This window comes from Pseudophryne corroboree, chromosome 9, assembly GCF_028390025.1.
Source record: "Pseudophryne corroboree isolate aPseCor3 chromosome 9, aPseCor3.hap2, whole genome shotgun sequence".
Lineage (NCBI taxonomy): Eukaryota > Metazoa > Chordata > Amphibia > Anura > Myobatrachidae > Pseudophryne > Pseudophryne corroboree.
The window spans coordinates 153,967,756-153,991,270 of NC_086452.1; the positions used below are offsets into that span (position 1 = coordinate 153,967,756).

Sequence of the window (23,515 nt, forward strand, 5' to 3'; positions counted from 1 at the left end):
GGAATATAATAGTGTGCCGAGCGCAGTGGTACACTTTATATGGTGTCCATGTTGACTTATGTCGACATACAAACAAAAACTGCATGTTGGTATTTTGACCTGTTGGCATTTTACATGTCTGTATTTTGACCTTGTTGGTATTTTAAATGTCGGTATTTTGTCCATGTCGGGATTTTGACCACCGGTCAATTTGTGTCGGGATTTTGAACGGAGGTATTTCATACCGATCAAAGGGAAAGGGGCCAACCTGGGAATTTCCCTGGTCTCAGATGTAGAGTGAAAGGTGGACAGCCAGCAAAAACCCCGGGCTGAGAAGGGAAATTCCTGGGTCGAATTGTCTGAAAGGGGTATCCGTCATTTCCAGGACTTTGAGTGTGTGGGATCAGTACTAAATGCCGCCGGTCGGAATCCCGGCGGTCGAAATACCGACGCCGGAATCCCGACCACACAATCCCGACGGGTGGTGAGCGGAACGAAGCCCCTTGCGGGCTCGCCACGCTGCGGGCACGGTGCCTCGCTACGCTCGGCACACTATTATATTCTCCCTCTATGGGTGTCGTGGACACCCACGGAGGGAGAATATGTCGGGATTGTGGCGGTCGGGATTCCGGCGTCGGTATTTCGACCGCCAGGATTCCGTCCGGCGGCATCCTGACCGCATCCCGAGTGTGTATGTGGGGGTGAGATTGTACAGTGAGATGTGTGCAGCGTTGGAAGCCATGTCTGTCTGCTGCATCAGGAGCCTGTGGGCTGTACATGTTCATTTTAGAAAACAATAATTCCCCTCCCATTGGATTTTCCCTGCAAAAAAAATTTGCTACTTTTTTCTATTCTTTTTTTTTTTTTTTTTTTTATTATTGATTACCACGAGTATCCGGAGTGAGTACACATACCTGCAGTGATTCAAAATCAGGCAAAAGGTCTGGGTGCGTGTTTCACTACACACCCTACACCTGTTGCTAATAAGCCATAGGTAGTAGTAACCAGTTTAAGATTTAAAAATAAATTCTATAGGTTCGATTTAATTACCTGTAAATTGCAGGTGCAATGTTTCCAGAATACAAAGCCTACATGAGTTTTGTATAAGGCATGCACAAAAATTGATGATGTAGCCGTATTACAGGGAGTACCATATATGGCAAACATCTGCGCACGACCACATTGCGGCACATCGGGTATGTAATTCTAGGTGACTGAATCGTTCTAGAAGTTCGATTTTGCCACAAGTCATGCTTAAAAAATTGATCTCCAAAAAAATTGCAAAACACACACACACACACACACACACACACACACACACACACACACACACACACACACACACACACACACATATATCCTATACATCACCAAAATAAGTGTCACTGTATTATATCTATTTGTCCTTAGAATAGGATACTCCTGAGTTCAGAATCTTGTCAGCTTATGTTACAGCAATAGCTTAGCGTATATGGGAGCTATACACAAGTATCACAGATCACTGGTGGCTTTTACACGCCATCATACCGTAGGACGGAGCGGGGGAAAACGCGGTATACGTTTGTGATTAACGATGATTTCCTGTCTTGTTGAGCATCTAGAGATCGCTGACTCCTGCGCATCACTGCGTCACCTTACGTGATGTCACGTTGGGGGTCATTCCAACCCATTCGCATGCAGCGGTTCTTCGCTGCGGTGCGAACGGGTCGGAAATGATCATGCACGGCGGACACATTGCGCACGTGCGACGTTGCCAGCGAGATATGTGATTGCAGCGGCAATCGCAAGACAGACAGGTGGGAGGTGTTCTGGGGTGGATACTCACCGTTTTCCAGGCGCGGTGAGTCCAACGCAGGCGTGATGAGGCGTTTGGAGGGCGGATGTCTGACGTCAGGACTGGGACCTTAATCGCTGGATCCGTCGCACTGGTGGGTAACTGCAGCCCTGGTCTTGTTTTACTTGAAACTTTTTTTTTTTAGCATAGCAGGGATGCACAAGCGTCCGCAGCCCTGCTATGGTAAAATACACTCCCCCATAGGTTGATCGCAAGAGCAGCAAAAGCTTGCAACTCGGAATGACCCCGTTATCTCCACATGCCACACGTCACTGTGCAGCACACGCTCAGCCCGCGGGAGGGTTACCATTACCATACCCGGTATTTTACACGTCTATATAAAAATGTCTATTATCAGAACCGATGAAGTAAAACTACACCGACTCCGCCGGGACTCGAACCCGGAACCTTTGAATCGCTTCCCCCTCTAGAAGTCCAATGCGCTATCCATTGCGCCACGGAGCCACCTGTTGGACTCTCGGCACACAGCGTACATCAGCGACATCACAGCTCTCACTAATGCGCTGACGTCACCGCGACACACGGGTGTGAGAGCCGCGGAGCTCTCTCGGGGTCGTACGGTGTTCCTGTGGCGGGACACGGACCCCCATACGTCCGGAAACATGATAGATACAGAGGGGAAGCTACGGCAACCACAACGAGAGCGGAGAGTTTCGCAACAGAGAAGCGCGCATGCGCCCTGCCTTCCTCCTCCTCCTGCCCTTTGCCCGTACTCTCCTCCACACGCATGCGTCATTATTTATAAACCCTAGAGCTGTATGACATTTATTTTTTTTAAAGAAAGGACATTTTGGTTTTGCTTTTATGCGGAGAGTGTCAATAATCATGGTCTTCAGAAAAATGTCTTCACATTCCAGACCTGTCGGGCTAATGGCTCTCTAGTGACGACGAGCAGAGACTGTTATCACCTGGAGCTGCCGCTAGGGGGCGTGCGTTGTGTACATTGGTTTGGTTCTGTCTAATTGTTTTGTGCTCATAAATGTATTTATACTTGCCTACCTGACCCTCTCCATGAGGGAGAAAATGCTCTGTTCCTGGACTTTCCTGGTAATGTATGATTGCCATCACCTGTGGTGAAACACCTTTCTTATCAATTACCTAGCTCACCACAGGTGATGGAAATCCTACATTACCAGGAAAGTCCAGCAACAGAGCATTTTCTCCCTCATGGAGAGGGTCAGGTAGGCAAGTATGAATTTTAACCAAAGGGAAATCCTATGAATAACTCATTAGCAAAGTTACACTTCTGAGGATGCTGCTTCTGATATGGGTTTTCTTTTTTTCTTTAGGAATTCTTGTCTAAATTCATGTCTTTTATTTATTTGCTGTCCATCTCTAACTGGTGCCCCTATTTTTGTTCACTTTTTTAGCATAGTATATTATAATCCCAGTACTCTATATTGGCTTACTTTTGCATGCCGTTGTACACATTATCATATGTTAGGGGTAGAGAGCCAGTGGGCAGTGGTGATGCACTGATTACATTCTTTGGATTTAGTTGCATATTTCTTTCCTTGTTTTGCAGAATATTACAGGAACTTTGCCCTGGGATTGTTAATGATTTACAAGAACCCTGCTGAGGATATTGGTGAAAGGATCCCTACCTCTCTTTGATTACCTCGATGTGATGGCCACTGACGTCAGTGAGAGCAATCCTTAACGTTACAGATAATACACGACACCATGTAGTTAAGAATCACTCTGTTTATTTAATAAATTACAGCGTACTATATAGAAGAGAAACATGGGTGTATACAATATGTGCAAGCATATGATTGGATAAATAGAAGTAGCATACGACATTACATGCGGGATATTTTAGTAACACACAGAAGTAACAGTTTTGATCTAGTATGTAATTGTCCTTGAAGATAAGACACACAGAAGCCTTATATTATATGAAGAGACAAAGGCATCTTGTAGAGAGTGCGTACGTGTCTATTCAAACACATAACAATTCATATAGCATGTTTAACCCTTCAATCCCCTCTTAGAATCATGATTGTTATATGACATGATTCTTAAGTGAGGCTCCTTTCTTGTTCCTCCAGTTCTTGAGATATTGGACATAATCGTCGGGTCCCTTACTATCAGAGGAGGTGACAGGACTGGTGGTTATATCATAGTACATCAGGGCCTTATCAATGCCTTTGGAGGTAAGTTTCTTTCCACAGGGAATTACACAATAAACTATAATGCCTAAAAGAATTAAAGTTACAAGTATGAATATGATTATTTGCACAAGAGCCTGTTTCCAATTTTCAAACCACCCAAAATATTGGCTCCATGGGTTATCAATACCTGAATTTTTCTTGAGTTCTATGGATAAGGTTTCTAACTTGTTTATGGCTAAAGTAACCTTACCATTGGGACCAGTGTTGTCAGGAATATATGTACAACAGCCTTCCACCTTACTAATGTAAACACATGTACCGCCTTTTTCTGCTAGAATCATGTCAAGGGCCATTCTATTTTGAAATGTCATTTGGGAAGTGGCTTCTAGCTGTTCAGCTATACCTTTAAGAGCATCTTTGGTATCATTAACAAATCTTTGTTGATTATAATATATATAATTAATCCAGGCTACGTTTTTATTTACAGTTACTATAGGGAACAATGACTCAAAACCCGCAGCCACCTCATCTCTAGCTTTGAACTCATTTGGAACACCTCTTGGGACCCCTATAGCATCAATGTACACGTGGGGGTCAAAGCTACCTCCTGGGAGTGCTCTTTTCTTTCGATTAGCAGGAGTATTAGAGGGAGGATTGGGGTCATCGGTGATCATTAGGAGTGGCATTATGACTTTGGCCAGGGCACACTCACCATACCATGGTGTGTCTAATTTAGTTCTAAGCTTCATATCCCCACATATATAATAAATGTCGCCTAGTGATCTAGTTTGGTTGACTAAAACAGTTGTTCTTTTATTTGCACAATACCCTGGTGGGAAGGTTTTTAAATTTCTCCCTGGGGTGATGTTAGATGTATAACAGGTATAGTTTCCAGGATATATGGTTATGGTGCTTCCTGGGTTGGGATTTTTTGACAATATGGGATATTCCCTTTTCCACATTTCGCACTGACTGTCATTTGTTTTGGTGTCATTAAAAAGGCTGAAAAAACAATTTTCCTGTTCTAGGGGTATATTAAGGGGCACTGTACCTAGGTGGGGCCTAGATTTGCCACAGACATAACAGTTGCTTTTATTGTGTTTGTTAGCACTATACTTCATCCATTCCAACCAAAAATTAATGTCAGAGAAACCAGTTTCAATAGCTAGGGTGTCTTCAAAGGTAGGGTTAGTAATAGCCACCATATCTTTAGAAGTGGCAATATGGGGCTTTAAAGGTTTATTTTGGGGGTCAATTTTGGGCTGATATTTTGGGTTTTTGTACATATCCCATAAATAAAACCTTTGTCTTGCACTATAGTACCCTGCTTGCCACCATATACCAAGTACATAAGTCTCATTGTCGCTTCTGCTAGGGTTCACTATGTTTAGTCTAAACCTGTATGAATTTGGGCCTTCATCCATCTTATGAATGGATAGTCTAGAAAGTAGGGGTACTCCATATTTGCTCCATCTATTTTTTGCAAATGATGGGCCATATTTCCAATCTGCTCCTGTATTCCACCCCACAGATTCCCAGTAATCACAGTTGGATCCATGATAGGATATTTCCATCCACCATTCATCAGTGACACAAATGTACATTGTCTCAGACATTCCTGATTTCCTCCTTTGTTGTATATAATATTTGTCATCAGCAATTTTGGGGAACATAAAATAGTCAAGGATATATGTGGCTACGTGTGTGTTAGAGGAATTGTACCACAAGGTGGGGACCCCATCTGTTTGTGTGATGCTGACTTCACATATTGTGAGGTGAATGAGGGCCAGTAGGGCTATCGAGATAGTCCCCAGGATAGAGATAGGGGGCAGGTTCTTCATCGTTTTCTGTTCTTCTGTCTTCGCTAGGTGGGAGGTCAGGGCTGTCTGCCCCGGTTCGTACCTCACTGGAATCACTTGCTTCCCTCTCTAGGTCTGGTCTAGGAACCTTTTTTACTCGGGATGCATGGATCCAGGTAGGACTTTCCTCTGTCAGGACTGCTGTTCGGGTAGCTGCTACGACCTCTGTCTCTGGACCATAGGTGAAGTCTCCTGGGCTCTTGTTCCTGGGGAGCACCTTCACCACGACTCTGTCTCCGACTTTAAAGGGGTGTGTAGGTTCCTGTGGATTCAAAGGGTTTTTACAAACAACCTCATGTTCAATTTCATTCAGTTTTGTTATCAGGGACCTGACATACTCTTCTCTGATGAGTTCTAGATCTCCCTCCTGTATTACTAATGGTTTCTTAGCCCAAGGTGTAGGGAAGGGCCTACCCATTAATATTTCAAAGGGGGAGTAACCCAAAGTCTTTTGTGGTGTCATTCTAATTTCTGCCAAGATAATGGGAAGGACTTGCTTCCATTTGTGGAAGGTGCCTCCTGTGGCCTTCCTAAGCTTGTCTTTGAGGGTCCTATTCATGCGTTCTACGACCCCTGAACTCTGCGGGTGATACGGGATGTGGAACTTCCATTCCACCTGCAGGGCCTTTACCAAGGCCTGTGTAATTTTTGCTGTAAAGGCGGAGCCTTTATCACTATTGATTTGCAATGGGCACCCCCATCTGGGGATGATTTCCTGAGTTAGGATCCTAGCAACTGTCTTTGCATCCTCAGATTTAGTGGGGAATACCTCTGGCCATCGAGAGAACATGTCTACAATGACCAGGGCATACTCCTGTTTACCAATACCTGGGATATGGGTGAAGTCAATTTGCAGGTGTGTAAAGGGTGTGGTGGGGTATTCAAGATGCTGATGTTTTGCCTTGTCAGGGTTGTTGGGGTTGTTTCGCAGACAAGTGATGCATCTACTGACATACTGATCTACTAATGACTTGGCATCCGTGACATAGAAATCATTACGTAAGAGTAAGGTAGTTGTTGCCTTACTGTGGTGTCCTATGCCATGGTAGTGGGCAATAAACAAGGGTGCACTGGACTGGGGTATACAAGGTTTCCCCTCTTTGCAGATTAATCCTGTTTTAGGATTCTTCTGCAAAACTGGGTAAGTCCAGTCAGCTAGGTCGGCATTGGAGGCTGAGGCCTGTAACTGGGTGATCAGGTAGTGGTTGTCGAGAGCTGGGGGGGTCATGATGGACATGTGGGCCTGGGTGATGGGCTGTGAGGCTGCATGTTTGGCAGCAGAGTCAGCAAGAGCATTTCCAAGGGAGACTGCATCCTTCCCCCCCGTGTGTGCCCTGCAATGGAGGATTGCAATGTCAGAGGGCAGGGTTATGGCATGCAGAAGGTCAGAGATGAGTTGGGCATGTGATATGCCTTTTCCATCAGCTCCAAGGAAACCACGGCGTCGCCAAATGACCCCATGGTCATGCACGACGCCGTACGCGTATTTGGAGTCAGTGTAGATGGTGACTGGTTTATTCTGGTAAAGGTGACAAGCCCTTGTGAGAGCAATGAGCTCTGCAGCCTGTGCTGACTGGTAAGGAATGGGCTGTGCTTCCAGAATAATGTCAGGGAGAGTGACAATAGCATAACCCGCTTGGTACGTGGTGTCATTGGGTCTGCTACAGGAACCATCTACAAAAATGACATCCGCGTCGGGGACAGGGACAGGGGACATGTCCAGTCTGGGGGATGTTTCTGACTCAATGGAAGCTGAGCAGTCATGGGGTTCAGGAGGGTGGTCTTCAGGACCTTTGAGCCCCAGGAGAGCGTTGAGAATGGGTGCAGGACCTGAAGAGTTGGTGGCATACTTAATGGTGAGTGAGGGGTTGTTCAAAAGGAGAACCTCATATCCACTGAGGCGCTGAGCTGACATGTGTTGTGTGTGTAACCCTTTTAAAATGGTTAGAACATCATGAGTGGTGTGAAGTATTGTTGTGTGGCCTAGGGTGAGTGTGGTGGCCATTTCAGTTACCATTGCACAGGCTGCAAGTGCCCTGAGGCAAGCAGGCATACCTTGCACTGTGACAGGCATTACTTTGGAAAAAAATGCCACTGGGCGCAACTTTCCTCCATGAAACTGTGTGAGCACCCCCGCCATGGTTTTACAATTGTCCCTTGCAAACAAATGAAAAGGTAGTACATAGTTGGGGAGGCCAAGTGCCGGACTTTTCATTAACATACACTTTAAGCTTTCATATGCAGTTAACATTTCTTGTGACCATTGTACAATATTAGGTTTGTCTTTCAGTGTGGCTTGTCTCAAAATGTTATCATAATAGGAACAATCAGATATCCACTGTCTGCAGTAATTTACCATACCCAGAAAAGACAGCAGTTCCCTCTGGGTAGTTGGGGTGACCAGGCCCAATACAGACTGAATGCGCTGTGGACTGACTTTCCTTTCCCCCTGAGTGAGCACAAAACCTAAGTAATCCACATGCTTCTTACACCATTGCATTTTTGTTTTGGACACCTTGTGTCCACATTCACAGAGCCAGTTTAACAGTGATATACCATCCTCCCGGCAGGCCTCCTCAGTTTGACTACAGAGCAGCAGATCATCTGCATACTGTAGCAGGACTGAACCATGGTGAGGGTGCCAGGGCCCCAATGTGGCCTGGAGTACAATGCTATACACAACAGGTGCGTCAATGAAGCCCTGGGGTAAACGACACCAGGTGAGTTGCTTGCCCTCAAAAGAAAAGGCAAAAAGTAACTGTGTCTGTGCATCCACTGGAATGCTAAAAAATGCATTTTTTAAATCAATTACCGAAAAAAATGCAGCATCTGCAGGGATAGCTGAAATGAGTGAGTTAATGTCAGGTACAATGGGTGCTATAGGCACAATGAGTTGGTTAATTGCCCTAAGGTCTTGTACAAACCTTACACTGCCATCTGACTTAGCAACTGGGTTGACTGGTGTGCAGTAAGGTGAAATTACGTGTCTGAGAATGCCTTGTTGGAGAAACTGTTGTATCATTGGTCTAAGACCTTCAACCTTCTCTTGTGACAAGGGGTATTGCTTTTGATAGACAGGTTGTGTGTCAGGTTTCAGGGTTGCTCTATATGGTGTGCAAGGAATGAGGCCAGTGTCATAGGGACCCTCCGACCATAGAGCAGGGTTTACTTTGTCAAAATCAGGTGTAATGTCTGTTGCTTCCCACACCGGTAGGTGTGGGGACTCAACCTCCAGGCCACTGCCAGTGGGTGAAGGGAGAATGGAGATTTCGAGCCTGCTAAGAAGATCCCTTCCCAGAAGATTAATTGGACATTCAGGTATTACAGTGAAATTGTGTTTACCCATATATGTGCCTCCCGTGGTTCTGACACTAAGGGCATCTGTCAGGTAAGCATCTGTGGGTATCCCATTGATTCCCATTGAAGGAGCAGTCTTTTCCAAGTGACCGTCGTACAGGTCGACACACAAAACACTAGTAGTTGCCCCGCTATCTACCAGGAAAGGGATTGCTCTCTTTCCTATAATCAAGGTTAGTAGCGGTGGGTCCTTCCAGTGTCTGGTGAGCTGGGCAAAGGCTGGGATACCCTCCTCCGGGCCCCGTCAGTGGGAGGGGTCCTGCCAGTCAACTCGGAATCGGACATGATCCTGAAAGGGGTTGTTGTGTGACTGTCGGGGATGATCCCGGGAGGGAGCCGGAGCTTGGGGCTGTCGGTGGTTTTGTGAGGGACAAGGGCAATCCCTTGCCCAGTGATCGTCCCTTCCACAGTTGAAGCAGGAGGTTTGTTTCCTGCTGGCAGAGTCAGGGGGGTGGGGTGGCCTGGCTTGTGGGTTTTGATATCGGGCTGGATTACGGGGTGGGCCAGTGGAGTGCTGCTGGCGTCTATCTCCCCGACCTTTCTGATTTTGGTAATTATGAGTTGGGGCATTCTGCAAGGGTTTTTTAACATCAAAGCATCCTGCAGCTTCCTTTTCATATAAGTGCTTTTCAAATTCCTTAATATTATCAGAGGTCCAGGAAGAAACACCTTGCTTAACAGGGACCATAACAGATGGCAACAAGTTATTTACAAAGGTAGAAATTAGTAAATGGTCTGTATCTACAAGAGTGAGACCTGCATCTTCAGACCAACACTTTTTAAACCTCTTCCAGAACTCAGTGACAGTTTCAGTGGGCTTTTGTTTACATGCTACGGCAATGGGAAGAGAAGCCCGGGTTTTAAAAATCTCTTTCATATGGGTCTCAATTTCCTTCCACATCTCCGTTACACCGTCCCCAGTATTGAGAGGGTAGCGAACGGCATCGTTAAGGGTGGTAGGAGTGTTTATGGTGGGAATCTTTTTCCAATCCCACCCGTTGTAATGGTCTATAACCCCATCTATGATCAGCTTCATATCTTCTTGAGTATAGCTGCGTCCTGTGCAAGCCTTTTTCAAGTAAGCTATGCAGCCGTCAGGTGCAACAGTGGGTTTGGGACAGTTCTTAACAATTCTGTCTAAATACTCTATTTCAATGGGTTTCTTTAACAACTGATCCCCTACTGTCATGAAGGGCAGGTGGGTGGCGACACCGAGGAAACCAGTGCCGGATCGCGTTGTGGAGGGGGTGAGAGGGTTGTCAGTAGCAATAGTTAAGTCAGCGTTGCGGCGGGAGGCGGTTTGTCTGTTAGGAGTAGGGGCACTAGGGGCGGGGGTGGTTACGTCTATGTGGAGGGTACTGTCAGGGGGGGCTATTCCTCCTGAGCCTCCTTCTCCTTCCCCTTCCCCTCCTCCCCCTCCCCTTTGCATCGGCATTCGTGACAAAGCAACTGAGCCTCCTTCTCCTTCCCCTTCCCCTCCTCCCCCTCCCCTTTGCATCGGAATTCGTGACAAAGCAACTGCAGCTAACAGATCTGTGTCTTTTAAGGAGGGGTATAGGGGACTGTAGGGCGGAGGAGAAGAGTTTTTCAGAAACTTGTTGCTTCTAAATTCCTCAGCTTTGTGTAGTCGGGAAGTTACAGATTTTATTCTACGCTGTTTCTGCTTGATATTTTTGTCATACCAATGAGGTGCTATCGTGAGCCATTGCTCTCCTCCAGCGCGCATATATGTCATGTCCCATTGTGGGTCATGATCATACCACGGCCAGGCTTCCTTGTCTCCCAGACAAAGCCCTTTGATCATGTCCATATAAAATGGATAATTAATACCATCACGGGGGAATGGGCTGGGGCTGCCAACTTTCTCTGTCCACCCCGCTAAGTTATCTACCCAAGGGTTAACTAGATAATAATCTGTGGTGGAGTTACGGGCTACATACTCCTTACATGTCTCTCCTAGTAAAGGTGGAGGATAAATGACTGTCTTACTCTGACCCCCTCCCATAGTAAAGAATACAATCTACACCAGCTTTCTACGCAATTTCTACAACAACTTATAACAACTGTCTATGCAATATCACAACAAAAATACGTTCTATGCAATTTCACAACAAAAACTTTCTATGCATGCATTAGCTAACACCAGTTAATTAGTCATTGACAATATCACAATATTATCTGTATAATGAGAACATGAAATCTTTTGACGGGTACGCTTACCTTCGTACAAGATGTCAGAAAAATACAGCGTTTTAAACAGGAAGCAAGAAAAGAGTTTTGAGTAAAGATATCTGGCAGACGAAAACTTACCAGCCGTCTGAACCAAATATAAGAACTTATCTCACTACAACATACAAGAATATATATATAGACGATCAGATCGAGGTATAATCTACGTTATGTATAGACCCCAGGTCTATATATTTTTTTTTTTTTTTTAAGTATCCCAGATACTAACGTCTTTGGAGAATTGCGCTTGGACTCCTGGTCCTTTCTCAGACGTATCTTTAAGTCCCAGACATTAAAGATTCTATGGTATCCCTGATACCTGTTTTATGTTTTTACATAAAACTTCGTAATATTAAGTCCCGGACTTAAATATTACCTTGTCACGTGTTCCCGGAACACTGACACGGATTCAGCTTCAGTGTATGACCGCAATCCTGTATGGCAAAGTCAGACAATAAATTCTCTATTTTTACCATTCAGGGACGATCACTGAATCCCGGACATAGAGCTCCCAGCTGAAAGGATCCCTACCTCTCTTTGATTACCTCGATGTGATGGCCACTGACGTCAGTGAGAGCAATCCTTAACGTTACAGATAATACACGACACCATGTAGTTAAGAATCACTCTGTTTATTTAATAAATTACAGCGTACTATATAGAAGAGAAACATGGGTGTATACAATATGTGCAAGCATATGATTGGATAAATAGAAGTAGCATACGACATTACATGCGGGATATTTTAGTAACACACAGAAGTAACAGTTTTGATCTAGTATGTAATTGTCCTTGAAGATAAGACACACAGAAGCCTTATATTATATGAAGAGACAAAGGCATCTTGTAGAGAGTGCGTACGTGTCTATTCAAACACATAACAATTCATATAGCATGTTTAACCCTTCAATTGGAGTATGGGATCACATACATTTTAAACAGAGCACCCTGCAGGGCATACATGTGCTTTAAAGTCTAAGTGCAGACAAATAGAGAGAGTCTTGTAAGAACTGTTATTAGTGGGATCCCTAGGTTGCAGACAGGAAGTTATTCTTAAATGGTGATTTCATTTCGCAAAATCATGGGCTGCTGCACAGTGCAATCTATGTATGGTGGCTGATGCTCAGACTCTTACTTGTTTGCATACATGGATGATTGCACAGTCACAGTGAGACTTCCCTTGTTTAGTATGATTAAGTTAGTTTTTAGTAATATCTCTATTCCTGTGATTATTGATAAGTGCTCTATATAATGGTGGTAGTAGTATATTTTATTACTCATAGGACAGCACCAAATTGTCTAGGTGTAGGGTGACACCATCATGTTACGGAAACTAATTTGGGTTTCGTGCACTGCCTTTGATACATACTTGCTGACATTGAATTTCTCAGAGAGGAGACGCTGCAGGAGACTTCAGGGGGTGGAGCCGGGCTGTGACATCAGCAAGCCATGAAAACAGCGATTTGCGGGTCCGCGGGAAGGGGGCAGGGCTAAAATTACGCGATTCGTGTCATTTTAACACCTTCCCCACTCCACGGATCGCGAAATAGGGAGAGTATCTCTCCATCCTGCCCGCATCACTAGGATGCAAGCAGGATGCGGGAGACCTGCCTACTCTTCCGGGGGCGCGGGGGACTGCCCCAAAAACGTGAGCCTCCCGCAGCTTCCGGGAGAGTAGGCAAGCATGCTTTGATAACAGCAGGACAGACATTCAATATGAGCAGTGATCCGGTCGGCCAAGCACGTCCACCACAGGCAGTGCACCAAACCCGAACCTGTTTCCGTGACATGATGTTATCACTGCACACCTCTACAAGTTGACGATGAATTTCAGCTGCTGATGTGCCCTTTAGACTCAGAAATCTGATCACACTATGCACCTCACTGTATGACCATGCGTATTATACCTGTATGTGTCGTGCGGAAATAACGCTTCCTGCTTCCCACAGCGCATCAGCGCGCTCTGTCTCTCCTTCGGCTGACTCACTGGGCATGCGCACGATCTCGCAACTATCACAAATGACTATTCATACATTGCCCTGCATATCGGCCCCTGTCATTTCACTCACTTCTCCTCCTTCATACATGGGGAAAAGCTGTATCGGTGCACGTAATGGCGCATCTTGATGCTGGGACAGTATGACTGGTAGAAGGCGCAGTCTGATGGCCGTGAGGGGAAGCAGTGGCCTACCTGCTCTGGCCTGGCAGGGAATTAGAATGAAACAGGGAACATTAACACGTCAGAGGTCTTTTTACTTTACTTATTCAGCCACCCTCGTATTTTCAGTGGGTGCTGACTCACCTTGCGAGTTTCCTTCCTGCAGGTCACTTTGGAGACACTTTCAAGCAGCCAGGTTGTTATTTGCCAAGGAATTGTCTGACTGGGGGTCTGCTCCTGTTTTATTAGGTTTGTTTTTGGTGCAGTTATATTTTGGTAGCTGTCTGTAACTTGCTGCTTTCTCATCCTGCACCTGCCACAGATCCATCTGTATTCCCGCTGATTTCCTTCTACATCTGCACAGACTGTTGAGTAAGTCTTATTCTTTCTTTCCAGCCTTGCCTAGTGCTGTTCCTGACTGTGGACCTGTAGAGAAGTACACAGATGCCACTGCTCCTATGTGTACGCAGCAACTGTGCGAAAGTATGCCAATGCCGCAGCCAACCCGTATTTGTAGTCAGACACCCACCAGCAACTTTGTGAGTCCCGTCGGCTGCGTACAAAGATGGTTGCAGAACAGTCATAATTGAACTTATGAGAAGTCCTGTTTCCACAGAAACGAGATGCCAGAGCCACTGTTACTGTGTACAGGATCGAGAAGGCAGGCTGAGAAACAGACCAAAAATGGTTGTGACGCCACTTTCCATAACCGCTCCCAAATGGTGCCTGACTTCTAATAACTTTGCAAATGAATCCTCTTTGCAACTGCACTAGTAAGGCCAACACAGCACGTGCGCAGTGCAACTTCGGCGCATGCACAGTAAGGCGATTATCACTCAACTGCAGAAACATCAAGTTTGTGTATTACTCTGTATCAGGTCCAGTGTCTCATCCTTCCTAGCACCTCACAGGCTCTCAGAGGCTGAATATAAATGCCTCAAATAGTTTGCCAAAGTCCTGGGTGAAACTGAGTACCATCGAGCGCTCTCTGTTCTCTAAGGAAAGCGGGCTGCTAAATATAGGCGACACTGACTACCACCTAGCGCTCTCTGTTCTCCAAGAAAAGTGGGCTGCTAAACGTGAGCGCAACCGAGCACCACCGAGCGCTCTCTTTTCTCTAAGGGAAATGTACCGCTAAACGTGAAGAGCAGGGACAATCGTGTTTTGTTTTAGCCATGGGTTCCTAAATATTAGCATCTCCCATAAATGCAAACTAGATTGTTTAGCATTTTCCTGACATTTGGCTACTGTACTATTACAAAGTAAAACTGAGCTCAGCACTCCAGCTTTAGGGCAGTGTCACTTGATGATTAAAAAATTTGAGAGTGCAGTAGTTGAGTTGCTGACATCACTGGCTCAGCCCTCTGTGTGAAATCACCAATACACACAGTGCATTTTCTGGATTGCAAAACTGCCAACTTGTCAGTTTGTTAAAAAGCAAACTTTGTCATAATGTATAATATTTAGTTCTATTTAAAAGTAGAATTCAATGCCAAATACTCCAAGTCAGTGGTGGGCAACAGGCATCCTGGTGCACCTTTACCCATGACCCCCAGTTGTATGACACTCTACCATCTAACTGAAGCAGCCAGCTTCCGCCTGGTGGAGAAGAGAATGCAGTGTGCTCTCCTCTCCTTTCTGTATGTGCAGGACGGGACTGCAGAGTAATAGTAAAAGTGGTGAGATGTTATTGTTTGTAGTGTTGCAGTAAAATATTATACAATACTATACTAAATATGATTCTGAGAACTTTTACTGAGTATCATTTACTATACCAGTATTTACCAGATCTATAGCATGTACCTAGTGTAAATATATGTCTAGCTGCAAGACCTACCTGTGCAGTTGTGACAAACTGACATACGGTGACATGAGGGTTAGGTGTGAAAGGCATGTGATGAGGTGTGATGGATACTTGGGTAGTTCTGAGTGCTATATGGGGAGTTTTGAGGGACATGTAGGAGAGTTTTGGACCACTGATGGGCTAAGTGCAGGTGGGTACATTTTGTGGCAAATGGGGTCTGAGGGCACATGGAGTTATTTTGGAGAAAGTGAGGAGCATTTTGGGATGACATTGGGATATGATGACGCGACAGCGGATTTGCACCGAACGGTCATAGCTTTCGGCCTCCCAGCATGCAACGGGCCCGTCCATATATTGCCGCCTCCTGGCTCAGGAAAATCAGTTTGTTTTTTTTGTGTGGCAGGAGACGGACCATGGTCAAAGGGCTGCTGTTTTTTAACAGCCATAAGCTTTTTTATTTTATTTTTATAGTCTTACTATTTTTCTGAGTGATCTTTCTAAAAAGCGTCTTATACGTACCTTAGAAAGAGTTGCTCCAACTCCCCGCCGGGTCGCAACTACGATTACCCACGAGTACAGTTATGTTTCAGCGGGCGAATGTGTAGGATATACTAGCAGGTCCAGCAGACGTTACCAGGTTGTGGCCGGAGCATGGGGAGAAGGTAAGGCATTGGTTCCGCTTAGAAGGGGAATACGGCCGCACTGCTTTCGGAGGAGACTACCAAACAGTCGCCGACGCGGATGCCACCTCCGGTGCACCAGCGCTAGGCCTTAGGGACCAGAGGCTCCAGGAATATTATGAGGCCGCGATCCCTAGGGTTGACTTCAGCAGTGGGGAGTCAGATGCTCTCCTGGTCACCCCTCCCCACGGTTCATGACCAGTTTCCTCCGAGTGTCCCGCCATGAACTGTTTCCCGCTTCCATCTCAGACGCTGTACACGAAGGGGACCCAGTCGCAGCATAGGCGGCTGTGTGACGGGTGCATCTGTGTTCACTGAGCGTCTGTGTTCACTATAGGTTCATGGAACAGCAGTGTACACTAGTAGCGTCTGGATCCACTCAGAGTTCGCAAACGTATTGATCGGTCTTGGAAGCGAGGTGAGTCTCCCTGTATCCCACTCCACTGAGTACGGGTAATACAGCACTAAGGAGGTCATTCCGAGTTGTTCGCTCGCAAAGCGATTTTAGCAGAGTTGCTCACGCTAAGGCGCCGCCTACTGGGAGTGAATCTTAGCATCTTAAAATTGCGAACGAAGTAATCGCAATATTGCGATTACACACCTCATAGCAGTTTCTGAGTAGCTTCAGACTTACTCGGCATCTGCGATCAGTTCAGTGCTTGTCGTTCCTGGTTTGACGTCACAAACACTCCCAGCGTTCGCCCAGACACTCCTCCGTTTCTCCGGGCACTCCTGCGTTTTTTCCGGAAACGGTAGCGTTTTTTTCCCACACGCCCATAAAACGGCCTGTTTCCGCCCAGTAACACCCATTTCCTGTCAATCACATTACGATCGCCAGAACGATGAAAAAGCCGTGAGTAAAATTACTAAGTGCATAGCAAATTTACTTGGCGCAGTCGCAGTGCGAACATTGCGCATGCGCATTAAGCGGAAAATCGCTGCGATGCGAAGATTTTTACCGAGCGAACAACTCGGAATGAGGGCCTAAGTCTCTAGCTACCTTTTTGAGTACGAATAGTTAGATAAGTGCCTATTGCATATGAGTCTGTATACTATTACTGTTGTTTCTTTCGCTATGCGTCTGAATACGGTAGATCTGTTTAAACATGATTCAGTAATATGTTCTCCTACATACTTGAAATTTAGTTGTAGTTGATGATGTGCTCATATTGCTTATTCTAATGTATAACATGCGACTGACAGTGTGATTGATGACTTTTCTATATATTCTTTCAGTTTTTTTTATATTCCGATCCTCAATGCTGGTGCATGGGTAGGGTCGGATTGTAGGTCAGTTTAAAAAGCTTAAAGTGATTGCAGTCACAAATTGTGTAGTACTCATATCATGTTTGTCTTGCGAAGCTGTGTTAATGTCTCAGGATCTGGTTCAGGTTGATTTGTGTGCAAATTGTTTTAGCTTTCACCAGGGTCTCTTGAAAATTACAAGGCAGATTCAGTTGCAGGTCGATCCACTTTGGGCTATGTTTGCACAGACATTATCCAGTATAGCTGAACGGATAATTCCTCCAACTTCTGTACCAGGGATAGGTTACACAATTAACCCTTACATGCAGCTTCCCACCTGCGGTATATCACTTCCAGCAGCAGAAACAGGCTGATAAGCCAGTGGTAAGTAAATCTTCATCCTCACAGGCTACACATGTTTCAGATGAGAATTCATTGGAGGATGAAAGCTCAATAAATTTTACTAAAACCATTTTTTCCCTGTCTGGAGCAGTCATAAGGCCAGCCATGGCTTCAGCTTGGATGGTAAAGGCAGTGGCTGCCTGGGCTGATGCATTGGAGGGGGATTTTTCAATAGCATCTAGAGAGCAAAAATCCCATATAGCACATATAAAACAGGCTGCAATGTTCTTGGAAGAAGCAGCATTGGATATGGGTACTATTGCCTCCAGGGCAACAGCTTCAACAATAGCTGCTCGCAGAGCAGTTTGGCTACGTATGTGGAAAGCTGATTCAGAATCTAAGAAGGTTTTGGAATCTTTGCCTTTTTCTGGAGATATTCTTTTTGGTAAAGAATTGACAGATATTTTGGAGTCAGAAGCAGACTCCAAGAAGGTGAAGTTTCCTTCCACATACAATTTCAAACCAGAAGTACTGGCTTTTCGGCTCTTTCGGTCTCAAGGAAAAGCTAAAGGAAAAATGGATGGCAGGCAGTCCCAATACAAGTCTGGTAAGATCAAAAAGCATTGGGCTACCAGAGGACTGGTTGGTAAAACAGAAAATAAGCCATCAGCCTGATGGTGCGGGACTCCCCCTGGGGTATACCACGGTGGTGGGCTGACTTCTTCAGTTTGCCCAGATCTGGCAGCAGTCTACAACAGATGCCTGGGTGCAGAAAGCGGTATCTCTAGGTTATGCTTTTGCCTTCAAGACGCACCCTCTTTGAAGGTTTTTTTGTACCAGCCTGTCTCAGGTAGAGACGAAGGCCAGGGCTTTGCAAGAGCCAGTTCAGAAATTGCTTCAGTCAGGAGTAGTCATTCCAGATCCTGCTGCGCAACGAGGACAAGGTTTTTACTCCAACCTGTTTCTAGTTCAGAAACCAAATGGGTCATTTTGGCCCATTCTCAATCTTAAAGTGCTGAACAAATACATTTGGGTACCTTGGTTTCATATGGAGACTTTACGTTCCATCATTTTGGCCATGGAGCCAGGGGATTATATGGTATCCCTGGATATACAGGATGTTTACCTACATGTTCCTATAGCACTGTCCCATCAGTGCTATCTCAGATTCGCTATCCTTCAGTTCCAAGCCCTACCTTTTGGGTTAGCCACAGCCCCCAGGGTATTTACCAAGATTATGGTGGTAATATGGCAACTTATCTCCGCCAGCAGGGGATAAGAAATTTACCATACCTCGACGATCTTTTAATTCTGGCACAGTCGCAGGAATTGCTCCTATGTCATCTGCAACAGACAATAACGTGGCTGCAAAGGCACAGGTGGCTCATAAATTGGGCAAAACCGTCTCTGGTTCCGTCACACAGCAGATGACTCACTTGGGGGCTGTACTGGATTCAAGTCTTCAGAGAGTAATTTTACCTCTGAACAAGATATCCAAGGTTCAGTCAAGGATTCAGGACTTGCTACACAGTCAAAAGGTATCCATTCACGCAGCAATGCGTGTGATGGGATTGATGGTGTCAACATTTGACATGGTGGAGTATGCACAGTTCCACTCTAGGCCTCTGCAGCATCTGATTCTTGCCAGATGGAATGGGTTGCATCAGACGATAAAAACGCAGAGTATGGTTCTTACGATAGAAGTAAGAAGGACATTAGCCTGGTGGCTACAGACATCCCATCTGGACAATGGGAGACCCTTTAGGATATCAGATTGGGAAATTCTGACAACAGATGCCAGTCTCCAGGGCTGGGGAGCAGTGTCAGGAAGGTTGTGTTTCCAGGGGAAATGGACCAAGGAAGAAGGTTGCCTGCCAAAAAATATATTGGAACTTTGGGCCATATACATGGCACTGATTCAGGCAAAGGACATTCTTTGGGGAAAACCAGTTCAGATCCGCTCGGACAATGTGACAGCTGTAGCGTACCTCAACCATCACGGAGGAACTCACAACCGAAAAGCGATGAAGGAGGTAAGTCACATACTAAAGTGGGCAGAACTTCATCATCCAGCCTTGTCCGCAGTGTCCGTTCCGGGAGTCCTAAACTGGGAAGCGGATTTTCTCAGTTGACACGCCATTCAGGTAAGCCAATGGACTCTACACCCAGAGGTCTTCTCTCATGAGTTGCCAGAGATAGATCTCATGGCGTTCCGTCAGAATAACAAAGTTTTCACATACGGGTCGAGAACAAAGGATCCCAGAAAGATCTTTGTGGATGCCCTGTCGGTGAGATGGGACTTTCATCTGACTTATGTGTTTCCTCCAATCACGCTATTACCCAGCGTGGTGAGAAAGATAAAGCAAGGAAAGGGTGCCGTGATACTAATAGCATCGGCTTGGCCCAGAAGGCATTGGTACACAGATCTGCAGAGAATGTCGATGGATGCTCCACTACTGCTCCCTCAACATCCAGATCTACTGATGCAGGGTCCTTGTTATCACAGACATCTGGATCGACTGTCTTTGACGGCGTGGCTCTTGAAACCTCTATCCTGAGGTGAAGAGGATTCTTACAATAGGTAATTCAAACAATGCTCATAGCAAGGAAACCTTCCTCAGCTCGCATTTATCGCCGAATATGACAAACCTATATTCATTGGTGCAGTGAACGGAAAATGGACCCTAAGTCTTTCAGAGTTTCCGGGGTCTTAGCATTCCTTCAGGCAGGAATGGATAAAGGTTTGAAGGTGGCTTTCTTGAGAGTGCAAGTGTCAACATTTACTGTATGGTTCCAAAAGAAAATTGCCAACTTACAAGTTGTGCGTACTTTTTTTCCAGGAAATGCTGCGCATTCAACCTCCTTTTGTTCCTCCTACAGTGCCTTGGGACTTAAATTTAGTCCTAAAGGCCCTTCAAGTTGCCCCATTTGAACCACTTAATAAAGTGGATCTTAAATGGTTGACAGCTAAAGTTCTCTTTCTACTGGCCATGGCGTCAGCTAGAAGAGTGTCTGATTTAGGGGCATTGTCATGTCGTTCCCCATTTCTGATTTTTTTTTTTTTTATCCAGATAAAGCAGTTCTCAGAACTATATCTGGGTATCTTCCCAAGGTGGTGTCTAAATTCCACCTTAATGAAGAAATTGTAGTCCTGGCTTTCCAGGTACTGGGCCTTTCTGCAGGAGATGCATCGCTGGACGTGGTCCGTGCCTTAAGGATCTACGTGGATCGTACCAGTGCCATCAGAAAGACAGATTCTCTCTTCATTCTCTACGGATTTCACAAGAGAGGATGGCCTGCTGATAAGCAGACACTGACAAGGTAGCTACGGATGACGATTTCAGAAGCATATTCTCAAGGTGATCTCCCTGTTCCGGCTAATGTCTCTGCTCACTCTACTCGTAAGGTAGGTACATCATGGGCAGCACAACGTGGTGCTTCAGCAGAACAGATATGTAAGGCAGCCACATGGTCTTCCATTAACACATTCATTAGACATTATGCCATGAATACCTTTGCCTCTCATGACGCTGAATTTGGGCGAAGGATTCTCCTGTCCAATCAGGAGCATCCCCACCACTAAATTTCTTTGGGAAATCCCAATGTTATCCTGTGGATAACCTGTGGACCGTGCCGGAGAAATATACGTTATGGTAAGAACTTACCGTTGATAACGGTATTTCTCCTAAGTCCACACTTTCCACAGTAATCCCACCCCGACGTACCTGATTTGAGGATCCTTTTACTCACTAACCTCTTCCTTCTTGTATGGAAGGGTGTGTATGTGTGTTCTTCTCGCCCGATTAGGGCTATCTATGATGCTCCTGCCTTGAGCTTTGGGAATACAACTGATTTGCCTGAGCCAGGAGGCGTGGATATTTGGATGGGCCTGTTGCATGCTGGGAGGCCGAAAAGCTTTGACCGATTGGTGCAAATCCGCAGTCGCTTCATCATATCCCAATGTTATCCTGTGAAACCTGTGGACTTAGGAGAAATACTGGTATCAATCGTAAGTTCTTATCATAACGTATATTTATTTCTGCATGATTAAGCTCATTGTTTGTGCAATTAGAGCGACTAAAAGAAATATGCCCAAAAGTATACTCAATATACTAGATATGTTTACTGTTCCCCAGTGTTACAATTTTATATTGACTAAACCATTATGATCCTGATATGCTGTTATGGATATTTGAGCTTTTGGGATGTGTGTGAATGTGTGATTACCAGGGCTATTTTTGGAATGTGTAGTCCTGAAGGTCGTTTCTAAAATGATGTGATCAGGAATGGCGTTCCGGAGCGTCTGCAGCCGGTCCACAGCGGCAGTGTTCAGTCAAAGGGGTGTATGCCCATTTAAAATGTGGTTCTGGCTGTCAGCCTATCAGAGCTCGCAGACCGACAGCGGCGGCTCCTGATTGGCTCACAAGCTGGTGCCATATTTCAAATGGCTGCCGGACACAGGACACAGTGAGGGACACTGCGCTCTCCTCCCCTCAGACACGGGTGGCAGCGGCAGCAGCGGAAGAGAGGTGAGCACTACGGGGGCAGTATGTGTAACTGGCACTATTGAGGGCATTGTGTATCTGGCACTACTCTGCGGGACGTGGGCGTGAACTTCTCACGGAGGCTCGGGAATTATACCCGACCCGGCGCCCACCTCCCGTAAAGGCTCTCTGCAAGGACGGAGACCTGTCGGCTCCCTGCAAAGACGGAGACCTGTGTCTGTTCTGGGCGCAAGGCGCCATCAGTATACAGGGGTGCAGGAATCAACCCTGACCCGGCGCTCTTTCACGGTAGCGGTTCTTTACAACAGACGGGTAATTATACCCAACCCGGCACACTATATTAGCGGGACACGGGTGCACATTGTATACGGATGTTCGGGAATTACACCCGGCGTCCATCTCCCGTAACGGCTCCCTGCAAGGACGGGGACCTGTCGGCTCCCTGCTAGCACGGAGATCTGTGTCCACTCTAGGTGCAGGGCGTACTTAGTTATAGAGGTACAGGTATTTCTCCAGACCCGGCTTTCTGTCATGGTAATGGCTCTCTCCAACTGACCCGACCTGGCACTCCATCTTGGCAGCGGTTTCACAGGACTAATGGAGAACTCGCCTTGTTTTCGCACAGACACACCAGGCGGGACACCAGAAAGGTACTCAGAGCAGCCCTCTCATCCACTGCTCTTTTGTCTGCGGCCCCCCCTGCAATGCTCATATGTAACAGGGGAGGGGGGACATAGAACGTGGACAGTAGAAGCAGCTCGCACTACTCTGTCCTTTCAGTCCTTGGTGGACGGCTCTTCCCTGCTCTCATTGTACCCATCACTACCCATTGTGGCATATGGGGCAACAGTAGAAAGGGAATCCGTTTCCAGACACCAGGGACTCTCTTTTACATTTTTTCTTCCTATCTAATGCATTTCCAAAATATTTTGAAAAAAATTTAGTGTCATATGAAATTTATAACAGTAAGCTGCAACAGTATTAATAATCAACTTTAAGAAAACCACATTTGCATAGCTACTGAATAACGTGGTTATAAATATGGAAATTTGACACATGGATAAATGGGTATAACTATATCCTTTTGGAAAATTGATTGGCTATCCCATCCTTGGGTGTGTCTGTGTTGAATAGTCCTGGTTTTTAGGACATTAAAAGAGGTCTATGTATGTTCTATCAATACCATCCATGATTATTTTATGCACCGGGGCTGTTGTACCTATGTTTATACACGATATATTTTTTTGAGACCAGCTTCTAACACGAAGGCACTAGAAATCAAACTAATACGTAGTAGGTTAACAATTATTCTCTGGTTACTAATTAAGTACACATTTACTCCTCCTTTTCAGAGGAGTGGGATCAGCTAATTGTGTCCCCCTACACTC

At 45.7% G+C, this 23,515-nt stretch overlaps 1 non-coding gene across 1 annotated transcript; it reads right to left on the reverse strand.

The window, feature by feature from the left end:
• Positions 1-2,193: 2,193 nt before the first annotated feature.
• Positions 2,194-2,278, reverse strand: TRNAR-UCU (transfer RNA arginine (anticodon UCU)). Its single transcript is given in 2 exon segments — positions 2,194-2,229; positions 2,242-2,278. It is a non-coding gene; the product is annotated as a tRNA-Arg (tRNA).
• Between the last annotated feature and the right edge of the window lie 21,237 nt (positions 2,279-23,515).